The 21,968-nt window shown below is 45.0% G+C and overlaps 3 pseudogenes; 1 reads left to right on the top strand and 2 right to left on the bottom strand.

The window, feature by feature from the left end:
* The window catches only part of LOC140406672 (uncharacterized), a 16,058-nt pseudogene extending 8,470 nt beyond the window's left edge, over positions 1-7,588 (bottom strand).
* The window catches only part of LOC140406671 (uncharacterized), a 17,882-nt pseudogene extending 3,600 nt beyond the window's left edge, over positions 1-14,282 (top strand).
* Positions 14,231-21,968, bottom strand: LOC140406670 (uncharacterized; annotated as a pseudogene).

Here is a 21,968-nt window from a genome sequence, read left to right as displayed (position 1 = left end):
TCCCAGGTTCGATCCCAGCTCTGGGTCACTGTCCGTGTGGAGTTTGCACATTCTCGCCGTGTTTGTGTGGGTTTCGCCCCCACAACCCAAAGATGTGCAAGGTAGGTGGATTGAACACACTAAATTGCCCCTTAATTGGAAAAAATGAATTGGGTACTCTAAATTTTTTAATTTAAAAAAAAAAGTATTTATGCTCCACATGAGTCTCCATCCACCCCTCTTCATATCCCCCATCAGCATCGCCTTCTATTCCTTTCTCCCTCATGTATGGATCCAGCTTCCCCCTCAATGTATTCATGCTGTTCACCTCAACCACCCGCTGTGGGAGTGAGTTCCACATTCTCACCACTCGCTGGATAAAGAGTTTTCCCATGCAATTCCTATTGGATTATTGAACACCTGCATAATAAAGACTTGCATCAAGTCACACTTCAGTCTTCTCTTTTCTTAAAGAAAAGCAGCCCCTGCCTTTCCTGAGGGCTAAATGCTCTCAGTTTTTCTGATACAGGATGATGTAGACGGGCTGGTCAGATGGGCAGATCTGTGGCAAATGGATTTTAAGCCTAAAAAGTGTGGGCTGATGCCTGTATTCATTAAAGATTACTGTATTCACTACTTACCTGTCAGTAATAGAAGATTGAATAAGTAGTGATCCTTAATTCTAATTAAATTAATGAATCAATAATCAATGAGTAGTTATACAACAAGGTTGAATTTTACTTGCGGTAAAATGTCAAACTTTAGTTACTGTTTATGTAAAGAATGTGCAATGAAGATAAAGATGGAATCATATCGAGCACAGAGGAAGATGGTTGTCATTGTTGGAGGTCAGTCATCTCAGCTCCAGGACATCACTGCAGGAGATCTTCAGGTTATTGTCCGAGGCCCAACCGTCTTTAACAGCTTCCTCAACAACCTCCATTATAAGGTCAGGATTACTGATGTTCAGCAACATTCATCACTCCTCAGATACTGAAGCAGTCCATGTTCAAATGCAGTCAGACCTGGACAATATCTTGCCAGGGCTGGGAAGTGACAACTGACATTCGTGCCACACAAGTGCCAGACCTTCTCCAAATAGAATCTAATCATCGCTTCTTGACTTTCAATGACAGCATTGTTGAATCCCCCACTATCCACATCCTGGCATTTACCATTGGTCAGAAACTCAGCTGGACTAACCATATGAATACTGTGGCTACAAGAGTAGTTCAGAGGCTGGGAATCCTGTGGCTAATAACTCACCTCCTGACTCTCCAAAGCCCATCCACCATCTACAAGACACAAGTCAGGAGTCTGATGGAATATTCTCCACCAACCTGGATGAGTGTAGCTCCAACACCATTCAAGAAGCTCAACGCCATCCAAGATAAAGCAGCCACCTTTATTAACAAGCTAGCCACAAACATTCAATGTCTCCACCAATGATGCACAATAGCAGCAGATTGTACCATCCACAAGATGGACTGCAGGAACTAACCACAGCTTTTCGGACAGCACCTTCTGAACCCACAAACTCTACCGTCTAGAAGGACAACAGATACAAGGGATCGCCACCATCTGAAAGTTTCTCTCCAAGTCACTCACGATCCAGACTTGGAAATATATCACAAATTCTTTACTATTGCTGGGTCAAACTCCTGAAATTCCCTCCCTATCAGCACTGTGGGCTTACCTACACCACAGGAACTGCAGCGGTTCAAGAAGGCAGCTCACCACCATATTCTCAAGGGCAATTGGGGATGGACAATAAATGTTGGCCCAGTCAGCAAAATCCACATCCCTTGAATGAAAAATAAATAAAATTAATAGCGAGAGAAACCTTTAACCTCGGACTTAAGGAGTAGGAGTGCAGAGGAGATTCACTAGGTTGATCCCAGAGTTGAGGGGATTAGATTATGACGAGAGGTTGAGTAGACTGGGACTGTACTCATTGGAGTTTAGAAGGATGCGGGGGGGATCTTATTGAGACATATAAAATTACGAAGGGAATAGATAGGATAGATGCGGGCAGGTTGTTTCCACTGGTCGGGGAAAGCAGAACTAGGGGGCATAGCCTCAAAATAAGGGGAGGTAGATTTAGGACGGAGTGTAGGAGGAACTTCTTCACCCAAAGGGTCGTGAATCTCTGGAATTCCTTGCCCAGTGAAGCAGTTGAGGCTCCTTCTTTAAACGTTTTTAAGAAAAAGATAGATGCCTTTCTAAAGAATAAAGGGAGTCGGGGATATGGTGTACGGGCCGGACAGTGGAGCTGAGTCCACAAAGATCAGCCATGATCTCATTAAATGGCGGAGCAGGCTCGAGGGGCCAGATGGCCTACTCCTGTTCCTAGTTCTTATGTTCTTATGTAAATAAACATTGAGTACCCAATTATTTATTTATTTATTGATATTTTCCAATTAAGGGACAATTTAGCGAAGCAAATCCACCTAACTTGCACATCATTGTGTTGTGGGGGTGAAACCCACGCAGTCACGGGGAGAATGGGCAAACTCCACACGGAAGTGACCCGGAGCCGGGATATGAACCCGTATCCTCGGCCCCGTAGGAAGCAGTGCTCACCACTGTGTCACGTGCCACCTACCTTTAACCTCTCATTAGCCTCAGTTTGAAACTGTACAAGGGATTGTATAGATTCAGATAACGGAATAGTGAATGAGGGATTGTATAGAATCAGATAAAGGAATAGTGAATGAGGGATTGTATAGAATCAGATAACGGAATAATGAATGAGGGATTGCATAGAATCAGATAAAGGAATAGTGAATGAGGGATTGTATAGAATCAGATAACGGAATAATGAATGAGGGATTGTATAGAATCAGATAACGGAATAGTGAATGAAGGATTGTATAGAATCAGATAAAGGAATAGTGAATGAGGGATTGTATAGAATCCGATAAAGGAATAGTGAATGTGGAATTGTTTAGAATCAGATAAAGGAATAGTGAAGGAGGGATTGTATAGAATCAGATAAAGGAATAGTGAAGGAGGGATTGTATAGAATCAGATAACGGAATAGTGAATGAGGGATTGTATAGAATCAGATAACGGAATAGTGAATGTGGGATTGTATAGAATCAGATAAAGGAATAGTGAATGTGGAATTGTTTAGAATCAGATAAAGGAATAGTGAAGGAGGGATTGTATAGAATCAGATAAAGGAATAGTGAAGGAGGGATTGTATAGAATCAGATAACGGAATAGTGAATGAGGGATTGTATAGAATCCAATAAAGGGACAGTATGAAGCGGTTCCATTGCATTCCTGTCTAAGATAATCAGATGGTGGTGTAAGTAATGGAGAATCCAGTAACCAAACTGACCAATTGTCAACAAGCCCCAATCTGACGTGAGGGAATGGTCAATTTGGCAGATAAAAGGTCTTCTTTGCTGGCCAAGTACTGAAGATTCCCGAGACCGTGTTCCAAGGAAATTACTGTCAAAGAAGGAGCCAGAGATGGTTATGCTTCGACAGACTGATCACCCGCATGAAGTTGTAAATGTCAATGTTTTAAAGTTAAGTAAACGTTTTTCTTTCAATAAATGTCTTTTTAATTTTACTATACAGAGAATTCTGACATTGCTTTAATTAAAGTATCGCCCGAACCAAAGCGACTTATCAAATGGTTGAATCAGTTCTTTAGCCAATTAAATTACAGATAATAAGTTCAAATACAATTCTTAAATTTTAAAACTTGCATTTCTGTAGCACCTTTCATGACCACGGGTTGTCCCAAAGTGTTACAGCCAATGAAGTACTTTTGAAGAGTAGTCACTGTTGTAATGGAGGAGATGCAGCAGCCAATTTAACACAGCAAGATCCCACAAACAGCAATGTGATAATGAGCAGATGGTTTGTTGTCGGTCAGGCTGGTTTAGCTCACTTGGCTAGCTAGCTTTACGATGCAGAGACAAGGCCAGCAGCGCAGGTTCAATCCCCGTACTGGCTGAGGTTATTCATGAAGGCCCTGCCTTCTCAACCTTGCCCCTCGTCTGGGATGTGGTGATCCTCAGGTTAAATCACCACCAGTCAGCTCTCCCCCTCAAAGGGGAAAGCAGCCTATGGTCTTTTGGGACTATGGCAACTTTACCTTCCCTGTTGTCAGTGATGTTGATTGATAAATATTGCCCAGGACACTGGGGAGAACTCCCCTGCTCTTTGAAATTGTGGCCTGATGGGGCGGTTGAGTCAGCATCTCATCCAAAAGACAGACAGCAGAGCAGCTCCAATTCATTTCCTTTATTGTGAGGGGATTTGATTACAGGAATGAGGCCATACATGGAATATTATATGCAGTTTTGGTCTCCCTATCTGAGGAAGGATGTTCTTGCTATGGAGGGAGTGCAGTAAAGGTTTATCATACTGATTCCTGGGATGGAGGGACTGCTGTATGAGGAGAGGTTAGTCAGTTAGGATTGTATTCGCTGGAGTTCGGAAGAATGAGGAGGGATCTCATAAAAACCTACAAAAACCTAACAGGACTAGACAGGGTAGATGCAAGAAGAATGTTCCCGATGGTGAGGGTGTCCAGAACCAGGAGTCATAGTCTGAGGATACAGGGTAGATCATTGAGGACAGAGATGAAGATAAATCTCTTTTCCCAGAGAGTGGAATTTGTTACCACAGGAAGCAGTTGAGGCTAAAACATTGTATGTTTTCAAGAAGCAGTTAGATATAGCACTTAGGGCGAAGGGAATCAAAGGACATGAGGGGGGATGGGGGGGGGGGGGGGTAGGATTAGCCAACTGAGGTGGATGATCAGCCATGATCATGATAAATGGTGGCGCAGGCTCGAAGGGCCGAATGGCCTCGACCTTCTATTTTCCATGTATCTGTGTCAATGACAGCCAGCTAACGGAGCTGAGGGCTGGATTTAGATGTGAATAACGGGGCCTTTCTCTCAGGAAACTGTCATTGGCCTCATAATGACAGAGAAACAGTATGGTGTGAGAGGACTGACTGGGAAATGAGCCTCCAACCAATCAGGGAGGCAGGTGTGAAGATGAATGAATTCAAAGAGAAACTGGATGAAGGCGTGAGGGAAATAAACACGGGAATATAACAGGGCAATGAGACTGACTGATTTGCTCAGTGAGCAGGCATGGAAATGATGGGCCAAATGGCCTCCAGCTCTGATTTAGTGGCTGATCCAAAGAGAACAGCTTCTGCTGCTCCAGTCTCTCCAACTCACTGAACTCCTTCATCCCTGGCACCATTCTCAGAAATCCTCTCTGCACCTTCTCGGGGAACGTCACATCTTTCCAAAAGTGTGGGGCCCATAGGTAGGATTCTATTCTGGGGGGAGAGAATTGAAAAGCAGGGAGGTTATGTTCAACTTGTTTAGTACCATGGTCAGACTACACAGGATGTACTGTCAACATTAGTGATCTTCATTTCAAAAAAGGAAATGGTGGCACTGGAACAATTGTCAAACATATTCAAAATGATCAGATCAGAATTGAAATAATTGATTGCTCAATAAAGGCTGGGGTGCTTTTCTCTGGATAAGAAGAGACTGACAAGTCTTGAAAATTATGAAAGGTCGAATGATCCAATAGGGATTTCATGAGCTAACTGGCCTGGCCCTGTGCTGTAGACTCAATGGAACTGAGTATTTATTTTAGATTTAACTGCAGTGGAAGGAAAACACTATTTACTATCCAGGATAAAATAAATGGACTTCATCAGCTTTTGTGGATCATTTCAGTGGAAAGGTGAACCTTCTGGCTCAAAGAGCACCAGCCCACTGCAGAGACATGGGACCGGCCAGTCCAGCAGAAAGAAACCCTCTGACCTCCCACTTCACCCACTGTCAGAATGAACATGGCTCAGTCCTGGATGTGAGTAACAGCAGCATTAACATCAGAATCCAACCCCTGTCATCACTTGTGAACATGCTGGTGTCTCAGCAGGTGGAATGAATCAATAAATCCTTTCTCACAGTCGGAGCAGGTGAATGGCCTCTCCCCACTGTGAACATGCTGGTGTTTCAGGAGGCTGGATAACTGAGTGAATCCTTTCCCACACTGCCAGCAGGTGAACGGCCTCTCCCCAGTCTGAATGCGCCGGTGTCTCTGCAGGTTGGATGAAGTAGTAAATTTTTTCCCACAGTCGGAGCAGGTGAATGGCCTCTCCCCGGTGTGAATGCGCCGGTGAGTCAGCAGACTGGATGAATCACTGAATCTCTTCTCACACGTGGAGCATGTGAATGGCTTCTCACTGGTGTGAAGACGCTGGTGCGTCTTAAGGCTGGATGACTGATTGAATCCCTTGCCACACTTCGAGCAGGTAAATGGCCTCTCCCCAGTGTGAACTCGCTGGTGTACCAGCAAGGCAGATGAATCAATGTATCCCTTCCCACACATGGAGCAGATGAATGGCCTCGCCCCAGTGTGAACTTTCTGGTGGGTTACCAGGTCGGATGACTGAGCAAATCCCTTCCCACACTCAGAGCAGGTGAATGGTCTCTCCCCAGTGTGAACTCGTTTGTGTGTTTGCAGATGGGATGACTGAGTGAATCCCTTCCCACACTTAGAGCAGGTGAAAGGCCTCTCCCCAGTGTGAATATGTAAATGAGCTTCCAGCCCAGATGGTAAATGGAATCCCTTCCCACATTTCCACGGTTTCTCCATGGTGTCGATTTTCTTGTGTCTCTCCAGGTTAGTTGGACGGGCCCAATTGTTGGGTTTCAATCCGCTGTGAATGGTGTGATGCTTTTTCAAACTGTGTAACAGTTAGTGCACTGGAACACTCTCACCCGGGTGTGTGTCTCGGTGCTTTTCCAGTCACATTGATGGTTAAAATGCTTTGAAGCAGACAGAACAATCATTTTCCTTCTAGATTCAAAAGCTGATGAAATTCAGGTCCCGATGAATCGAGTGACTCTGTCAGATCTGGACATGCTGTTTCATTGGAGATTTCTGACTGCAAATCCTCCACTTCTGATATCCTTTAAAGGGAGTTTACAAGTCATCACTGTCAGTATGGGAGAGAAATTCAAAACAGACAATTTTAGTAGTTGCTATGGGACATTCTTTCCCCTCTCCTTCCACAAAATCTGTAAACCTCCATCCCTCCACTCTCACTCTGCTGTACCTAACATACACCCTCCCAATTACCCTCCTGAATGTTTCAATTCATCCAGTATTATATTACAGAATAGAAAAATTCTAAATGGCCAGACAATGTAATAAATCAAAGGAGAAGGTTTTTATTTACTGTAACAATCAAACTAAAAACATAAATGAATCATTTATTAACAAATAGTATTTGAATAGCCAGGATAAATTTGACTTTAAATATCTCAGATAATAAAAACAGGTTCCACAAAATCTCAGCATTTCCCCCCTCAGCAGATTTATCTCTAATTCCAGTTCCAGAGTCCCACAACTGTATTTCCCAGGGAGAGTAAGATAGTGTTTGACTTACAGATGTTGGATAGAAGAGGAAGTTTTGAAGTCTGTGTGTGAAGCTAAAATCCAATGCTCGGTTGTTTCAAATCAAACTGCAGGACTTGGAAGAAAATGATGGGAAGACATTTTGCAAAGTCCCCTCCCCCACTCCCTCAGCTGTTGGCCCAGCGCGCAAGCGCAGAAAGCGCTGCTGACCCGAGCTGTGTCAGCAAGCTGAGTGCGGCTGCCGCCAGTGGTCGCTCCCGATCTCTTTTTGGACCAGCCAGCCGCCGTAGGGAGAAAAGGGCGCGCGTGCGCGAGCGGAGTAGGCCCAGGTATCTCGTAAATACATTAACATCCTTTAACTCCCTCAGTTTGACACATTATTTGTCTGGCTGACAGGATGGTGTCCTACCTAATGTTCACAATGAAAGGGATCGTTTTCCAAGTAGATGAATGAGTTTAAAATGAATAGTAAATTAATACAGTACAGATTATATGGTACATAATGTATTATTTATGATTTCTAAAGTTCATTATAAAAAATTTTTCTATTGTAATATATCGCAGTGTAGCTGCATTATATATTTCCAGTTTTAGAGACATGACAGTACAGAAGGAACTCGAGTCCTGCTAACTCTGTACAGCAATCCAGTCAGTCCCATTCCCCCTTTATATCCGTGTTCAGCTGAATAGAACCGAATAGAATCCCAACAGTGCAGAAACAGGCCATTCGGCCCATCAATCTGCACCAACACTTTTGGACATTTAGGAGCAATTTAGCATAGCCAATCTACCTAACTGCACATCTTTGGACTGTGGGGGGAAACCAAAGCACCGGAGGAAACCCACACAGACAAAGGGAGAAAGTGCAAAATCCACACAGACAATCAGAAGAATTGAACCTAGGTCCCTGGTGCTGTGAGGCAGCAGTGCTAAGCACTGTGCCAGCTGAAAGGTTATTTCCTTCAAGCATCTGTCCAATTTCATTTTGAAATCACTGATCATCTCTGCTTCACCCTCATTGACAGTGAATTCCAGGTATTGATCACTCACTGCCAAAATAAAGCTCTTTCTCACTGACCCCTATCTCTCTAATCACATAATAGAGCACTGCATATTACACACTTCTATAATCCCCATGCAAAAATACATTTGGGTCATTCAATCCATTATGTCTGTCTAGGCTCTCCAAATGAGCATCGTGACTTAGTACCTGTCTCCTGCCTTTTATTTCTCTCTAAGAAATACAGGGAGTTGTGAAACTCTGTAATTGCATTTACTGCTTATTCTCTTCCCACACCGAGTGATGCATTAAGGCAGATTTCCATCTTTTTCTAAAGCTAGTAATTCCTGAAACAGGTTGCGAGTCTGTCACAGGGGATGTCAACATTGCTGACCAGGAGTCTCTCCCATTCTTACTGCCAGCCATTGATGAGTCTGGAAGGATTTCCATGTTGATCCACTCAATCCGCTTGACTGCTCCCTGTACCCACTTCCCTCGACCATCAATTTCCAGGGTGGGACACGAACCCGAAGCTTCCTGCTCAGAGGCAGGGCACTAGTCACTGCGCCACAAGACATCTAGTGCCTAGTATGTTGAGAGGGAAAGTGCTTGTGATTTTGTGCAGCTATTTAAAGTCAAATTTATCCTGTCTATTCAAACACTATTTGTCTCTGAATGCATAATTCAGTGATGTTGATTTTAGTTTGATTGTTACTGTAAAAAATTTAAACACATGAAACCTCGTCCATCTTTTCCTTTGAGTAATTTTGGAATTTTTTATTTTATGGTTATGGTTTCCCAGGGGACTCAGCAACAGAGATATATCCAGTGTTGTTTTATAGAACATATTAGGTGTAATATTTATGTTTCAGTTATAGAATTTATTTATTTCTATTTTTGTAATCTAGTATTGTCGCTATGTTATACATTTCCAGTTCTAGACATTATAGTTCAAAAGGAATCCATTTGGAAATTTGAGACATCAAATCTCTGCATTCCAATCCACTCAGTCCCATTTCCCCTTCTATATCCCCTTAGCCCCAAATGTTAATTTCCGTCCAAGTGCCCATCTAGTTTCATTTTGAAACCATTTGTCTCCTCTTCTATCATCCTCAGACAGTGAGTTCCAGATTATGACCCACTCACTGTCTAAAGAAACTTCTTCCTCACATCCCCCACCCACTGTCATAAACTAGAATTGCCTGTACTAAATGTTTATCCTGATGACTTTTGTCAAATCCTTTTCCAGAATATCAGAAGGGGAGGATTTGCAGACATAAATCTCAAATCAAATGTCAAGTGGAGAATTGACAGTCGCTCGATTGTCTGGACCTGAATATCAATGGCTTTTGAATCTAGAAGGAGAAATGTTTGTCTGTTCTGTAAACTTCAGAAGATTTTAAACATCAGTGCGACTGAAAAAGCACCAAGACATCTATGTGAATTAGAGTGTTCCGGTGTGGTAAAGATATTTAACCAGTTCCACAGCCTGAAGAACCATCACACCATTCACAGCCCAGAAAGACCGTATCCGTGCTGTGTGTGAGGACGTGTCTGCTGATCAGTGAACCTCGAAAGAGACAAGGACACCAACACCATGGAGAAACCGTGGAAATGTGAGGACTGTGGGAATGGATTCAGTTCCCCGTCTCAGCTGGAGATCCATCGACGCAGGCACACTGGGGAGAAACCATTTACCTGCTCCGAGTGTGGAAGGGGATTTACTAATTCATCTGACCTGCTGACACACCAGCAAGTTCACACAGGAGAGAGGCCATTCACCTGCTCTGAGTGTGGGAAGGGATTCTGTCGTTCCTCCAGCCTGCTGGAACATCAGCGAGTTCACACTGGGGAGAAGCCATTCACCTGCTCTGAGTGTGGGAAGGGATTCTCTCGGTCTTCCCATCTCCTGGTACACAAGCGAGTTCACACCGGGGAAAGGCCATTCACCTGCTTTGAATGTGAGAAGGGATTCATTAATTCATCCAAACTGCGGATACACCAGAGAGTTCACACTGGAGAGTGGCCGTTCACCTGCTTTGAGTGTGAGAAGCGATTCACTGATTTATCAAATCTGCGGACACACCAACGAGTTCACACCGGGGAGAGGCCATTCAAATGCTCAGAGTGTGAGAAGAGATTCCGTCATTCATCCAGCCTGCGGATACACCAGCGAGTTCACACAGAGGAAAAGATGTTCGTCTGTTCGGGTTGTGGGAAGGAATTTTATTGCTCTGCCTCCCTGCGGATACACCAGCGAATTCACACTGGGGTGAGGCCATTCACCTGCTCTCAGTGTGGGAGGGGCTTCAGTCGGTCAGCCCACCTGCAGACCCACCAGCTCGTTCACCCTGGGGAGAGACCGTTCCCCTGCTCCGAGTGTGGGAAGGGATTCACTCGGTTATCCATCCTGCTGACACACCAGCGGATTCACACCGGTGAAAGGCCATTCACCTGCTCTGAGTGTGGGAAGGGATTCATTGATTCATCCACCCTGCTGACACACCAGCGAGTTCACACTGGGGAGAGACCATTCACCTGCTCTGTGTGTGGGAAGGGATTCACTCGGTCATCCATCCTGAAGGCACATCAGCGAATTCACCAGTAATTGCGGGGGTTGGATTCTGCTATTATTGCTGCTGTTAATCACATCCAGAACTGAACCATGTTCATTCTGACAGTTGAGTCCATGTTCATTCTGACAGTTGAGTGGTCGGGTCGGAGGGTTTCTTTCAGCTGGACTGGCCGGTCTCACGACTCTGCTTCCAGTGGGCTGATGTTCATTGAGCCTGGGAGAGCACGTTTCCATGGAAATGACCCACAAAAGCTGATGAAGGACATTTATTTTATCCTGGACAGCAAATAGTGTTATTCCTGCCTCTCCAGGTAGATCTAAAATACATACATTTGTGTCTGTTGCATTGAGTCTACAGCACAGGGCCAGGCCGGTCGGATCAATTGGTCTGTGTCAGAATTTATGCTCCACATGATTCTCCACCCGCCCCTCTTCATCTCCCCCATCAGCATCTCCTTCTATTCCTTTCTCTCGCATGTATGTATACAGCTTCCCCTTCAATGAATTCATGCTGTTCACCTCAACCACTCACTGTGGGAGTGAGTTCCACATTCTCACCACTCGCTGGGTAAAGAGGTTTCTCATGAAATCCCTATTGCATTATTGAAGCCTGCATAATCTTAAAGACTTGCATCAGGTCACACTTTAGTCTTCTCTTTTTTTAAAGAAAAGCAGCCCCCGCCTTTCCTGAGGGCTAAATGCTCTGTTTTTCTGATACAGGATGATGTAGACGGGCTGGTCAGATCTGTGGCAAATAGAATTTAAGCCTGAAAAGTGTGGGCTGATGCCTGTATTCGTTAAAGATTATTGTATTCACTACTTACCTGTCAGTAACAGAAGATTGAATAAGTAGTGATCCTTAATTCTAATGTAATTAATGAATCAATAATCAATGAGTAGTTATATACCAAGACTGAATTTTACTTGCTGTAAAATGTAAAACTTTAGTTCCTGTTTATGTAAAGAATGTGCAATGAAGATAAAGATGGAATCATATCGAGCACAGAGGAAGATGGTTGTCATTGTTGGAGGTCAGTCATCTCAGCTCCAGGACATCACTGCAGGAGATCTTCAGGTTCTTGTCCGAGGCCCAACCGTCTTTAACAGCTTCATCAACAACCTTCCTCCATCATATTCCTTTTTCCCTCATGTATGTATACAGCTTCCCCTTCAATGTATTCATGCTGTTCACCTCAACCACTCGCTGTGGGAGTGAGTTCCACATTCTCACCACTTGCTGGGTAAAGAGGTTTCTACTGAAATTCCTATTGGATTATTGAACCTCTGCATAATCTTAAAGACTTCCATCAGGTCACCCTTCAGTCTTCTCTTTTTAGAAAAACGCAACCCTGGTCTTTCCTCTCAGTTCTGGTATTACTCTCATTGGGTAAACCAGTGTCCCATTTCCCTGTTCTGTCCCTTTGTCCTTTCAGGTTTATTTCCCTCAAGTGTCCATCCATTTTCCTTGTTAAATCTTTCATTGTCTCTGGCCTCATAGGCAGCGAGTTCCTGCTCATTACCACTCACTGCATTAAACTTCTCCCTCACATCCCCCTGCATCAGTCCAGAACTCACAAATCTGTGCACCCTCATCCTTGTACCATCAGCTAATCGGAACAGCTTTTCCTTTTTCACCTCATCTAAAGCTGCCATAAACTTGTCCACCTCGATCACATCTCCCCTCACCCTCCTGTGTTCCAAGGTGAACAACCTCAGTGTCTCCACCCTAACCTTGTGGATAAAATTCCTCCTCCCTGGAAGCATTCTCCAAATCTCTTCTACACCATCTCAAGGAGCCTGACATCCCTCCTAAAGTGTGGAAGAAGATTTTGACCAATGAAGGAACAGGGTGGCACAAAATAAGCCATTTCTGTCTCGAAAAGAGAATCCAGAATGTTTGAGTCTGAGAAATGAACTAAAAAATGAAGATCCACCTACAACTGAGCAAGAAGAAGCGAGTTTAACTGTGGAAATGACTGGAATCTTCTCTGTAGATTGGAACAATGGAGAAACTACAAACATGGGAGAAAGTAAAGTTCTAAAGGTGAACTATGAACTGTTCTAAAAACTGAACTTGAAAATTCACATCTGAGCAGCAGTGAGGACTCTCCTCTCGCAGAAAGAACTTTGGACAATAATTATTATAAGAAGAAAACTTTCAGAAAACACAGCAGCAGTAACATTCCTTCTTCAGTGGACTGTGTTTCCTGGACATGGAATTCAGTTGTTATCAAGATGGACTTGTGAACCTGAGATGGACATTGGAGGGATATTATGTGTATTTCAGGTTCAAAGTCAGTTAAACATAGGACTTAGAAAGAAGAGTAGGCCATTTGGCCCTTCGGGCCTGCTCCACCATTCAATAAGTTCACAGCTGTTGTTAAGATATACGTGCTATGCATTGGTGAGACTGGGGGAAGTATTTAAAATGGAGACCACAGATATTTTGGAGGATTATCAAATCATGGATGTTGTGAAATATAGAATCCCTACAGTAGAGGAGGCCATTCAGCCCATCGAGTCTGCTCTGGCCCTCCGAAAGAACATCCTCCCTTTTTGAAACAATTTTTCCAATTAAGGGGCAATTTAGCGTGGCCAATCCACCTACCCTGCACATCTTTTTGGGTTGTGGGGGTGAGACCCACGCCGACACGGGGAGAATGTGCAAACTGCACACAGACTGTGACCCGGGCCGGGATCGAACCTGGGTCCTCGGTGCCCTGAGGCAGCAGTGCTAACCACTGCGCTACTGTGCTGCCCTAAGAACACCATCCCTAAGCCCATTCCCCCAACCCGCAACCCCAACTAACCACATCTTTGGACACTATGGGGCAATTTAACTTGGCCAATCCTGCTAGTCTACACATCTTTGGACTGTGACAGGAAACAAAATCACCCGGAGGAAATCCACGCAGACAATCACCCAAGGCTGGAATCGTACCCAGGTCCGTGTCGCTGTGAGGCAGCAGTCTTACCCACTGGAGTGCTGGAGTAACATTACTGTCCATTCTAATGTTCACATAATATATTTGTAGATCAGGGACAGAAGGACAGGAACTTGCAATCAGTTTGGAAATAACTCCAATATCTCCTGTTCTCAAACACTTTGTCTGGAAAGTTAACAAATGGGATGAAGCCAAATCTTTAAAAGTCTTTATTTCAAATCGTCACCGTGCTGTCAGTGGAAAGGGTTAACTTCAACTTCTCTGCTCCCAAAGGTATTGGAGCAAACATTCTCAAATGTGCACAACTGTGTTGACTTTGTGTAACTTTATTTTCAGATAAAAGAACCAAACACCATTTTAAACTTTGTTTCCTCAATTCTTTGGGCATTTTTCTCAGCTTTGCCCAAATGTGTTTTTTCCTCTTTCTTCAGGCACCTTTCCAATTGATTCAAATAAAACTAAAGAAAAATAAAGGTAAAACAATCAGCTTTCATAGGTAACCAAAAGCTTCAACCTTCTTACACCAAAAGAAGTTAAAGAGGGTGGAGCTTCAAAAACTTGTGAAATCCAATTCACAACGTTAAGGCTGAAGTTTAACTTAAGAGAATCCAACTTTTCACTGCCTTTTACAATTGTACAAATAAATTGCAATTCATACTTAAAGATTTATTTTCACTCAGTAATTAGAACATGTCACCTTTCTCAGCAGAGACTCCAGATCAAATTCCAATTGTTCACTTCTCTTGTAGTTGGTGTGTGGAGAAGATCATGTTCACTTAGATCTGTCAGCACAGAAACCGCACTGTGATTCTGGATACACTCAGTCTGCAAGTAGATGGATCTTTTAAACATCTCCCTAGCGAAGGTCTTTCCAGTGATGCTAAGGAGTGAGATGTCCCTGTAGTTGCTGCAATCTCCTCTGTCACTACTGCATTTATAGGTTATGATGATTTTTAGCATCATGCACATGGAATTGTTCCAACCTCCCAACAGAGGAGTGACAGTCGATGGAACTTTCTATGTATGAGCAGTTCAGCTGGAATTCCATCCTTGCCGGGCACCTTTCTGCTTGCTCAGCAATCAATGGCCTTTTCCAGCTCAAATGATGAGGGTTCCTTGTCCAACTGAACCATGACAGGAAGCTGCAGGAGATTGCAGAGACTGGGAGATGTCCACAGCTCACAGTCATGTTCAACCCAGCGGGACATCTGTTTACATCTGCCAGGATGTCACCATCTGGGATTTCAGGGGCACAACTTTGGTGATGGTCAGACCCAGCACCCTCTTCCCATCACACACAGCACACGGGTTTCTGTTTTCGCAGGCAGTTTGGAATTACTGACGTTGGCTGATTCAGTGTTTATTTGCACAATCTCTCCGTGTTTTACACAAGTGTCTTGGTTATTTTCACATGATGCCGTGTTCTCGGAGTTGGGTTCATGTTGTACATCAGGTCGCCTTTGCTTTTTGCTTCAATGACAGATATCATCTCTGCTGAGTGTGTCTCAAACCAGTCTGTGCTGTAGGTTCCACTTTTACCATTGAATCCTGTAGGATCTTTACAGTGTAGAAGGAGGCCATTTGACCCATTGAGTCTGCACAGACCCTCAAAGAGCACTCTATCTCGGCCCACTCCCCGCCCGATCCCCTAACCCTGGCTGCTGCCGCTGATTGATTGATTGATTGATATTTATTGTCACATGTACCGAAGTACAGTGAAAAGTATTTTTCCGCGGCCAAGGGAACGTACACAGTACGTACATAGACAAAAGAATAATCAACAGAGTACATTGACAGTGGTGCATCAACAAAATAGTGATTGGTTACAGTGCGGAACAAGGCCAAACAAGAGCAGCATAGGGCGTGGTGAATAGTGTTCTTACAGGGAACAGATCAGTCCAAGGGAGAGTCGTTGAGGAGTCAGTAGCTGTGGGGAAGAAGCTGCTCCTATGTCTGGATGTGCAGGTCTTCAGACTTTTGTACCTTCTGCCTGATGGAAGGGTCTGGAAGAGGGCTAACCCTGGGTGTGAGGGGTGTCTGATAATGCTGTCTGCCTTTCTGAGGCAGCGGGAGGTGAAGACAGAATCAATGGGAGGGTGGCAAGCTTGTGTGATGCGTTGGGCTGAGTTCACCACACTCTGCAGTTTCTTGCAATCTTGCTGTGTGAGAAATGATTGAACTGTGACTTCCAAGTTTCATCAATATCAATGTTGATTGATGAAGTTTTTATTGATGTGCCTGTGAAATATTTCACAGTTTAGTTTAATGCTCCTTGATAATGTCATTTCACAATGGACATGTTACTGTGAGGAATGTGTGAGTCAGTAGCAATGGTCAGCAATGATTAAGCAGCACTTTCTAATTGAAGATGTTAATCAGTGGAACCTTTTAAACTCTGAATTGTAGATTTTGGATCAAACATCAATTTAGGACGATCCTGTTAAGAGTTCTTGAATGAAGGGGAATATCACAGATGCTGCTTTGAAAATGGGACAGCGCAGCCCCGAGAATCAATGACATCTGAAAATATTAAACTGCAGCCAGTTTTAGGGTTTGTTAACATCAGCAGAATCAAACCAGATATTGTCAGACCATCAATGCTGGATGTGAATAACAGCAGCATAAACAGCAAAATCCAATCCCTGCAGTCACTTGTCAACTTGCTGATGTCTCAGCTCATATCGTGACTGAGTGAATCCCTTCCCACAGCGTCGATGGTCGGTCAAGTCCCTTTGTGAATTTGTTGGTGTGCACTGAAGGTGGATGACTTTATGAGCGTCTTTCCAATGAAACTACAGCTGAATAGCTTCTCCATAGTGTAACTTCACTGGTGTCTGAGCAGACTGGATGATTGAGTGAATCCCTTCTCGCAAACTGAGCAGGTAAATGGTCTCTCCCCGGTGTGAACACAATTGTGTATAGTGAGATTAGATGAAGACGTGAACCTCTTTGCACAGGACATGCAGCTGAATGCTCTGTCCTCAGAGTGAATTCGTTGGTGTAACATGAGTTCAGCTGACTGAGTGAATCCCTTCCCACACACAGAACAGATGAACAGCCTCTTCTCAGCATGAACCCGCTGGTGTCTAAGCAGGTTGGATGACTGAGCGAATACCTTCCCACACTTGTAGCAGGTGAATGGCCTCTCGTCAGTGTGAATCCGCTGGTGTGCAGTAAAGACGGAAGAACAAGTGAACCCTTCCCACAAGTGCAGCAGGTGAATGGTCGCTCCCCAGTGTGAGTGTATTGGTGTGCAGTGAGGGAAGAGGAATGCCTGAACCTTTTTTCACAGGAAGTACAGCTGAATGGTTTGTCTTCTGCATGATATCGCTGGTGTAACACGAGGCCAGCTGATTGAGTAAATCCTTTCCCACATTCCGAGCAGGTGAATGGTCTCTCTCCTGTGTGAATACGCGGTGGGTTTCCAGCAGGCATTGATAATGGAATTCCTTTCCACAGTCTCCACATTTCCATGTCTCCATGATCCAGGTGTCCTTGTATCTCTCCAGTTCGGACAACCAGTTGAAGCCTTGGCCACACAGAATATATGGATGTTTCCTCCTCTATGTGAATGGTGCAGGCTGAGTAATTGGTTGAAGCACTTTGCACAGTCAGTGAACTGGAACACTGTCACTCAGATGTGTCTGTGCCTCTGTCCTTTTCCAATCACATTGCTATTTGAAATGTTCTCCCACAGGTAGAACAGGCAAACATTTCTCCTTCCACATTCAAAGGCTGTTGATATCCAGGTAATGATGAAGCCATTAACTCAGCCAAATGCTGCTATAATATTTGGTTTGAACAAAGAAAAGTACAGCACAGGAAGAAGCCCTTCGGCCCTCCATGCCTGCACCGACCATGCTGCCCGTCTAAACTAAAATCTTCTACACTTCCGGGGTCCATATTCCTCTATTCCCATCCTATTCATGTATTTGTCAAGATGCCCCTCACACGTCACTATCGTCCCTGCTTCCACCACATCCTCCAGCAGCGAGTTCCAGGCACCCACTACCCGCGGTGTAAAAAACGTACCTCGTACATCTCCTCTAAGCCTTGCCCCTCGCACCTTAAACCTATGCCCCCTAGTAATTGACCCCTCTACCCTGGGAAAAAAATCTCTGAATATCCCCTCTGTCTATGCAAAACCGTTTGAGTTTCCAGTCTTTGAAATCTCCCCTTTTAATACCCTGTAAAAGGAGTTTACAAAAGTCATCACTGTCAGTCCAGGATAGAAATTCAGGAAACTCAATTCTAGTTTCTCTGCAACATTTTTTCTTCTCTTGTTCCCCCAAAGCTGTAAATCCCCGTCCCACACACTCTCCATCTTCCCTGGGCTGAAATCCAAACCCATCTCACCATCTGCACCATTTCTTTCCTCCACTCCCAGTTTTCTCGCTCCCTCTCCTCTGCCTGGGTTCAGTTCTCTAGCTCCTGTCTGCAGACTGACAATAAAATCAATGGGTCTTTTGGGGGGTTTGGGGCCTCCAGCCCGTGTTTGCGAATCCTCCCCGCCCACGTGCCAGGGTTTCCTTCCTTGCCAGAGATAAGAGTCCTCATTGATTTGAGTGCAAAGTGTAAGCTCTTATTTATTATCCCCCCCTCCCCCATCCTCTGATGTGAACCATCCTCCAGTGTCTGAAGCAGGATGGTGCCCGTTAACCTGGGCCTGTTCCTGGGAGGGAGAAGCTCCGCATCTGCAAACCAGGGAGCTGACAATAATTGTGATGGGTTTGCTCCAGCTCACAATGCCCGGGGACTGATTGACGGCAGGTTCGGACCAATAGGAAGAAGGGGCGGAGCTGGAGGACTGAATGGAAAGGGCTGGTCCTTCAACCAATCAGAGTGAATGAGGGGCGTTGCTGAGCCCGGCTCTCCCTCATTGGCTGAAACTCTGCATCATTTTGAAAGCTGATTTGTCTCAAACTCCAGGAGAAAACTGGACCTTTCTGTTTGTGGCTTTAAACAGATGAGAGGAAATGAAGGGATCTGGAAAGCAGCAGATTCTTCATGTTGTTCCAGGAAAGTGGGGCCTGTGGGATGTCAGGTTTTACACAGCACACGGTCAGCCTGTGGTTTCACGCTGGATAAAGAATCTGCAAACAAGGCAAGGGAATAAACAATTAATGGTAGGACCCGAAGAACTACAGAGGATCAGAGGGACCTTGGTGGCAATATCCATAGGTGAATAAAGAGGTATATTCCAGAAACAAATTCAAAGATGCCAGACAATGCTTGGAATGCGAGCATTAGCAGGTGATTAAATCTTTAAATATCTGTAAAGATTTAATCACCTGCTAATGCTCGCATTCCAAGGCATCTTTGAATTTGTCTATATATATGTTTCTGGAACATATCTCTTCATTCACCTGAGGAAGGAGCAGCGCTCCGAAAGCTAGTGACATCGAAACAAACCTGTTGGACTTTAACCTGGTGGACTGTGCTCACCCCAGTCCAACGCTGGCATCTCCACATCATAGAATATAAGAGCAGGGAGGTTATGATTACATAGACTATACAGTGCAGAAGGAGGCCATTCAGCCCATCGAGCCTGCACTGGCCCTTGGAAAGAGCACCCCCATTTAAGCCCAGAACTCCGCCCCATACCCGTAACCCAGCAACCCCACCCAACCCCTTTGGACACTAAGGGCAATTTAGCATGGCCAATCCATCTAACCTGCACGTCTTTGGACTGTGGGACGAAACCGGAGCACCCGGAGGAAACCCACGCAGACATGGGGAGAACGTGCAGACTCCACACCGACAGTGACCCAAGCCGGGAATCGAACCTGGGACCCTGGAGCTGCGAAGCGACTGCTAACCACTGTGCCGCCCTGATGGAGCTGAATAAAATGCTGGTTAGACCACAGCTGGAGTAGTGTGTGCAGTTCTGGAAGGAAGTGATTGCACTCGAGAGGATGCAGAGTAGATTCACCAGGATGGCCTGGGCTGGAGTATTTCAGCTAACAAAAGAAACTGGATAGTCTGGAGTTTTCCTAGGAGCAGAGAAGGTTGAGAGGGACCTGATTGATGTGTATAAAATTATCGAGTGAATTAGTGGTGAATAGATGGGGTGGACAGGATGGAACCTTTCCCCTTAGCCGAGGGGTAAATAACCAGTGGTCCTAGAAAGGAAACTTTCCCCTTAGCTTAGCGGAGGGGTCAATAACCAGTGGACCGGAAAAGGAAACTTTCCCCTTACCGGAGGGGTCAATAAGCAGGGGCATAGATTTCAGGTAATGGCAGGAAGTTTACAGGAGATGCGAAGAAAAACATTTTCACACAGAGGTCGGTGGGAATCTGGAACTCACTGTCTGAAAGTGTGGTAGAGAATGTAAACTTCACAACATTTTAAGAAGTATTTAGATGAGCACTTGAAATACCGTAGCATGGAAGGCTATGGTCTAAGTGCTGGAAAATGGGATTAGAGTAAATAGGTGCTTGATGTGGACACACATGGAGGCCCATACCGGCCTCCCGAACAGGCACCGGAATGTGGCGACCAGGGGCTTTTCACAGTAACTTCTTTGAAGCCTACTCATGACAATAAGCGATTATTATTATATTATAATGGGTTAAAGCGCATCTTTCACTCCTGGAAAAACTGTCTGACTCTAATCGTACCATTCAAATCACTCAATGGAATTGTCAGGAACCACATTGCTTGAAGAGGAAGGTTGCTGACACCTAATGATAAGCAGCACTCGCACAAGCAGCAAAACACATAACTTTGGTCAGACAAGATTTTACCATTTTAAATTCATACTGACTATTTATTGTTATGTTTATCTTTTCCAGATTTTAAAAATTCTCTCCTTTACTCAGGATTCGACTATTTACCAATGTGAAACTCATTTTTTCATCATTCCCTGGACACGTTAACGGTAGCACAGTGGTTAGCACAGTTGCTTCATAGCGCCAGGGTCCCAGGTTCGATTCCCGGCCTGAGTCACTGTCTGTGTGGAGTCTGCACGTTCTCCCCGAGTCTGCGTGGGTTTCCTCCGGTTTCCTCCCACATGTCCCGAAAGACGTGCTGTTAGGTGAATTGGATATTCTGAAGGAACTGAGAGGGTTCGTGGAGCAAACGGGGGGAGCAGATCCATGGAGATTTAGCGGGCCGATGGCGAGGGAGTTCTCATACTACTCCCACGTCCACAAGGTGTATTTCCGAATTGACTACTTTGTTGTGAGTAGAGACCTGCTGGCCGTAATGGTGAGGGCAGAATATTCAACAATTGCCGTATCGGACCATGCTCCGCACTGGGTAGACCTGCAGTTTCCGAGCATGAGGGCGCTGGAGAAGTTTGGGCTGGCGAGGGGGAACGAATTTAGATACTTACAGTTGTGGGATTTTGTTCTCAGATTGGTGTCGTCCTTCTCACGTCTCTCGCCGAAGGGGAGGCAGGACAGGGTAGTTTCTAGGGGAGAGGTGGGAGAGGGTAGAGTCTCAGACGTCTACAAGGAACGAATGGGAGCTGAGGACACGCAGACTTCCCTGGCTCAAATCCATGGTTCCCCGAATCGGCATTTCACTTGGCCCTGTCCCCAACCCGAAGTGCTGGCGAAACTGCCTCCAAATTCTCAACAAAGCTATTACTACCGGACTCCCTGAGTATTTCCCCGGGGCCGTCGGGAGCGGTGCTGTTGCTTGCGCCTTCAATCTCGACCCCTGACACAAACTTTCCTCCATTCTGACCCACTGGGAGTCAACCCCTCTGACCCAGCTCCGTACCTTCTCCATATTCTCCATAATTCATCAGGTTCGGAAGACCCAAACCCCCTGCCTGTCTTCCTCTCTGTCATAGCACCTTTCTAATTCTGGCCACCTTTCGTCCCCATATGAACGAGGTAATCATCCCTTCAATCTCTCTAAAAAATGCATTTGGGAGGAAAATCGGCAGGCATTGGAAAATAAACAAAAATCGTGGCAACACGTTCATTTTAACCACCTGTACCCAACCCGCCAGTGACAAAGGGAGACCATCCCACCTTGCCAGGTCGGCTTTCACCCTCCCCACTAAACTATAAATGTTGTAGCTATGGTGCCTCCC

Source organism: Scyliorhinus torazame, unplaced genomic scaffold (assembly GCF_047496885.1).
Source record: "Scyliorhinus torazame isolate Kashiwa2021f unplaced genomic scaffold, sScyTor2.1 scaffold_789, whole genome shotgun sequence".
Classification (NCBI taxonomy): Eukaryota; Metazoa; Chordata; class Chondrichthyes; order Carcharhiniformes; family Scyliorhinidae; genus Scyliorhinus; species Scyliorhinus torazame.
The sequence above is the reverse complement of the archived record's forward strand: the minus strand, read 5'-3'. Positions and strand labels throughout refer to the sequence as shown.